The sequence below is a fragment of the Gossypium arboreum genome, unplaced genomic scaffold, assembly GCF_025698485.1.
Source record: "Gossypium arboreum isolate Shixiya-1 unplaced genomic scaffold, ASM2569848v2 Contig00172, whole genome shotgun sequence".
In the NCBI taxonomy this organism is placed as follows: Eukaryota; Viridiplantae; Streptophyta; class Magnoliopsida; order Malvales; family Malvaceae; genus Gossypium; species Gossypium arboreum.
Window position 1 is genome coordinate 302,460 of NW_026440300.1, and position 6,315 is coordinate 308,774.

Sequence of the window (6,315 nt, forward strand, 5' to 3'; positions counted from 1 at the left end):
ATAATTTCTTGAATATGATTAACAAAAAAAATAGGGGTCATTCAGCAATAGCACATATGGCTCTTACAATGCCATATCCTAGATATGGTCTTACATATGCTCACATATCGAGCCGATGCCATGTCCCAGACATGGTCTTACACACTATCTCAAATCAATGCCTTCGTCCCAGACGAGGTCTTACTTGAATTCCATTTCACACACTTAGTGCCCACTGACCGATCTCGCACTCATAGTGCTCGGTTAAAGGGATTTACACACACACAGTGCCTCCAATCATTCACACACATAGTGCTCTTATTCATTCGTTATTACACATTGAAATGACTTAACCAAGTCGATAAACATCATGTATGTACACTTTTAAACATATCATCTCATTTAAATTTGAATTCGTATAGTAATGAACACTTAAACTTTGCTCAAATTACCGGCACGAAGCCTACTAGGCACGAAGGCTCGAATACACGTCACCAGCATGATTGCTCTTCGGGACCTAGCCCGGATACATCACTAGCACGAATGCTCTTCGGAACTTAGTCCGGATACATCACTAGCACGAATGCTCTTCGGAATTTAGCCCGGATATATCATTAGCACGAATGCTCTTCGGAATTTAGCCCGGATATATCATTAGCACGAATGCTTTTCGGAATTTAGCCCGGATATATCATTAGCACGAATGCTCTTCGAACTTAGTCCGGATACATCATTAGCACGAATGCTCTTCGGAACTTAGTCCGGATACATCATTAGCACGAATGCTCTTCGGAATTTAGCCCGGATATATCATTAGCACGAATGCTCTTTGGAATTTAGCCTGGATATACCATTAGCGCGAATGCTCTTCGGAACTTAGTCCGGATACATCATTCTCAATTCTCATGTACATATACACATATAGCAATACACATTAGTATATCATTTACATTACTTGATTACAAACACAACATGCCTATCGACCATTCAACTTCCAGTTCCATAGCCACATACAAAAATCACATTTATAGTCATAACACTCTTTCAAAATTGCATCACTTATACCCTTAATTCAATCCGAATCGAAATTCAAATACGAGTACATGATACGTGCACTGATCAACTTAATAATTTAGGCATATCTAAGTGAAGTTATATCGCAAATTCTCATAGTCGAAGCTTGCTACACTCGATCGGGATCAAGATTCATTACAATACAGCAACCACCTTTTAATAGTCAAAAATCATCACACTCTCATTTTATCACCTTATGGCATGTATAAATAGACTCACGCGTGCTACGTTAGTCCTAGAATCGACTAAACCGTAGCTCTGATACCAATAAAATTGTAACACCCCGTACCTGAGTTCGCTGCCGGAGTCGGACACGAGGGGTTAACGGCTTAAACCATTCACTTTCGCAGTCCATTTTAAAAATTTTCCAGGCAGTTGGCTAACTGCGTCACTGTCACTTTAAAAATCATATCTTGAGTTCCAAAACTCGAAAACCAGTTTTGTAATTTTTCCCTGAAACTAGACTCATATATGCATCTACAAATTTTTTTCTAGAATTTTTGGTCAGGCCAATTAGTACAGTTTATTAGTTAAATCTCCACAGTTATAGGGTGCGACTACACTGACCTTCATGCATTACGACCTAGATATCTCCCTGTACAGGGCTTCAATACTGATGCCGTTTGTTTCTATAGAAACTAGACTCAAAGAGGAATCTATATGTATATGGCATGACTCCTAATTATCTCTGGTTAATTTAAAATGAATTTCCAAAGTCAGAACAGGGAATCCAGAAACCGTTCTGGCCCTGTTTCACGAAAACCTAAATATCTCTTAACATACAACTCATATGACCGTTTCGTTTCTTCCATATGAAAGTAGATTCATCAAGGTTCATTTACATAATTTATTCACTATTTAATTCCATTCCTACTATTTTTAGTGATTTTTCACATCCACATCACTGCAGCTGTCAACCTCTATCCTTAAGGTAGATTTTACCTACTTCATAATTTCCTTGATTCAACTAGCCCTTTTAGCAAACATGGCACAAAAGATGATCACGATTAACCATTCCAAGGGCTAATCGATTCCAAACATTTCCACATCTCTTAATGAACAACATAAAAAATGATTATGATACCATGCCAAAGTGTATACAAGCCATTTTCGCATGGCTATCCAAATTTATACAACATCAAAGGGTCTATGACCAACAAACGAAAGAGTAGTCCTATACATTAACCAAAATATCCTCTCACTACTAGTCTATTCTATACATGCCATAAGATATTCCAAAACATAGCAGTACCAAACAGTGGATAGTGATAGTGTGACTAGTTGCTGACGATCCCCGAGCCTGTAGCTTCGCAATGAGACCTATAAGGCAGAGGAAACAGAGTAAACGGAGTAAGCATTACAATGCTTAGTAAGTTTTAAGCAGTGTCAACAGATAACAATCAAATTATAACATAGTTGCTCGTATTTTTATTTCACTCTTCCTTCGGGCATACCATCCCTTTACCGAATATGCACATCTCATCATATGCAATAGGCAGATAAACTCTCACATAAAAGTGAGCTCATGTGAGATAGATATATCGTATGATTTCACATAACCTCTCACTCTAATCCGATGTCACATAATCATAGGAATAGTCCCATAGATTGCTCTCGTATGCATCATATATAAACTTGGAGTACATACCTGTTTAACCTTTCGCATTGCGTATATTTATAAGCAATTCTTATTACGAAGTCTTACCCGAACATAATCTCCACACGTAGTCATCGGGTCGTACCCGGACATAATCTCCACACGTAGTCATCGGGTCTCACCCGGAACATATTTCTAAGTTTCATGTACACTTAATCACATGTTACAACATTCACATTAGCCATTCGGCTTTACCACATATATATATACACTTTCACATTCATCACGTCAGCCATTAGGCCTTATCACATATATATACACTTTCACATTCATCACATCGGCCATTAGGCCTTATCACATATATATACACTTTCACATTCATCACATCGGCCATTAGGCCTTATCACATATCTATACACTTTCACATTCATCACGTCAGCCATTAGGCCTTATCACATATATATACACTTTCACATTCATCACATCGGCCATTAGGCCTTATCACATATATATACACTTTCACATTCATCACATCGGCCATTAGGCCTTATCACATATGTATACACTTTCACATTCATCACATCGGCCATTAGGCCCTATCACATATCTATACACTTTCACATTCATCACATCGGCCATTAGGCCTTATCACATATGTATACATTTTCACATTCATCACCTCGGCCATTAGGCCTTATCACATATATATACATTTTCACATTCATCACATCGGCCATTAGGCCTTATCACATATATTATTATGTAGAGACTTGGTCTTGGCCGAATCTACATCAATCATTTTCCAACGAATAATTCAATTTCACGCCATACTATCATTTCATATTCGAATACTCATAAACTTACAATTTCACAAATTTTGATATCAAAGATCCATCTAACACTCATGTATCATTTTACAATATCACAATTTAGAATTCAAGTATGGGATCAATCAATAGCTTATGAGCAACTAAAACAAGTTTTTATCCATGTTTACAACAAAATCACATATTCGCTACGAGCTGTTTTCCTGAGCAATGGTCACTAAATTATTTATACCCGAGCTACAAGACTCCAAATCACTTGCCGTTAATTTTCTCAGAATATAGACTCATATATCTTCCATCCATGAAATTTTCAGAAATTTTGGTTTGGCCAATCAATACCAGATTTTTCTTAAAGTTTCCCTGTTTCACTGTTTGACTAATCTGACCACTCTTCGCTCTGAATCAAATTTTTCATTGTACAGAATTCATAATGTGTTCTATTTGATTCCATTTGAAACTAGACTCATTAAGGAGTCTAAGCATATAAATCTTATCTTATAACCATTTTTGTACAAATTATAATGATTTTCCAAACACAGAACAGGGGATTTCGAGTCATTCCGACACTGTCCTCACAACTTTAAATATCTCTTTATAGGAAATTTCTTTGCTTCCACGGTCTCTTTTATAAGAAACTAGACCAACTAAGCTTTGATTACATATTTTATTCAGCCTATAATTCCACACCAACAATTTATAGTGATTTTCTAAAATCACATTACTGTTACTGTCCAAGCAAATTATTACAATTTGCTCTTAAATTTCAAGTCCAAACACTTATGAACTTACCATTTGGGTTTAAGACATATCATGGCCACATCATATCTTATTAAATCAACTCATTATGTCCTATTATGATTGAATTTACTCAACGTTTAATCACTTAAAACTTACCTCGAAAGTGGTCGACGACTAGATATCCACGGCTATTCGTTTACTTCCTCTTTTCCCCTATCCGACTTTGATCCTCTTTGCTCTTAAGCTTAATTAAAACGATAGATTTGCTTAAGTACTTAACCAATATTATTCACTTAACAATCACATTTGGCAATCACATATCGATACTTTATTCAAACTAATATTTTTATAAATATTTACAAAGTGATTAATCAAATCAACACCGGATATCAAATTCAAGACAACTACATAAGTCACACAATAATGCCAAACACTTATGTTGTGACAGCCCTAAAGTGACCCTAGTCGGAAAGCGGTTTCGGGACCGCTAAACCGAGTCACTAAATTATTTGGATGTGATATTTATGGTCTAAAATATGTGAATATGAATGTGCGAAAATTTTAAGCTTCGATTTAGTAAATTGCATGTGAATTTAGTCAAAAGGATCTAATAGTGCATGTAGTCAAAAAGGGAGGACTTGCATGTCAATTTTCCCCCCCTAATATGTAGTGGCCGGCCATGAGCATGAGGATGGACAAAATGTTATGGGGTGAAACATGTTGTAAACATGTTGTGTTAGTGTGTTATGGGAGAAAGAATAAAACAAAGGGTTAGTAATAAAGAAATGGATGGGAGGGGTGATGAGAACAAAGTTGTCTCATCCATGTTTCCCCCATTGCCGTGACTAGAGAAAGGGAGGAGAAACAAAATTCTTTCTTGGTTGTTCAACATGGCGAATAGAAGAAACAAAGGAGGGAAGAATTTTGGTCACTTGAGTCATTAAGAAGGTTAGTATATTATGTCAAATGGTGAAATTTTTAACTTGTTTTAGGTAAATAATCATGGTTCTTACTTAGCCCATGCTAAAATTTGTAATTTTGATGGATGATTGGAGCATTCGGCTAGGGTATAAAGGAAAGGATTTTGATTGTTTCATCTATGTATTGATGATGAATGTGTTATGGAAAGAAATCGGTCTTCCTAAGAATATGATTTGTGAATGTTTATATTAGTAATAGCCGAAATTAAAGAGGTTTGATGTCTTGAACAAATGTTGATTATATGATTCGAAAATGAGATATGTTAATGATGAAGTATAATCGGCCATGGAGGTAGCTCATTTTGGAAGTGTGATTTGTGGTATATTTTTCTTTGTGGTTGATTATAAAAATTTGGCTTAAGTGAGGTAATTGGTAAAAGATGTGTTTATGATGTAATACATATGTTCTCATAAGCTAAGTTATGTATATGTGATATCTTGCATATTGGTTGTTATGGTAAGGTTTGAGATATTGACGTATGAATATGTTTTGTTTGTGGTTCGGCAACTAATGGTTAAGTTGTTAAGTTACATGCTTGAGTAGTAAATATGTTAAGAATGGTTCTAAAATGTATATGGATGCCGTGTGATTGTGTTTGATTGGGAAGTAAATTGTTTGATTTAGCTCAAGAGCCTAGAGGATCAAAGTCGGATAAGGGAAAAGAGAATGTAAACGGATAGCCGTGGATATCTAGTCGTCAACCACTTCCGAGGTAAGTTTTAAGCGATTAATCATTGAGTAAATTCAATCGTAATAGGACATAATGAGTTGATTTAATAAGATATGATGTGGCCATGATATGTCTTAAACCCAAATGGTAAGTTCATAAGTGTTTGGACTTGGAAATTTAAGAGCAAATTGTGATAATTTGCTTGGACAGCAGCAGTAATGTGATTTTAGAAAATCACTATAAATTGTTGGTGTGGAATTATAGGCTGAATAAAATATGTAATCAAAGCTTAGTTGGTCTAGTTTCTTATAAAAGAGACCATGGAAGCAAAGAAATTTCCTATAAAGAGATATTTAAAGTTGTGTGGGACAGTGTCAGAATGACTCCGAAATCTCCTGTTCTGTCTTTGGAAAATCATTATAATTTGTACAAAAATGGTTATAAGATAA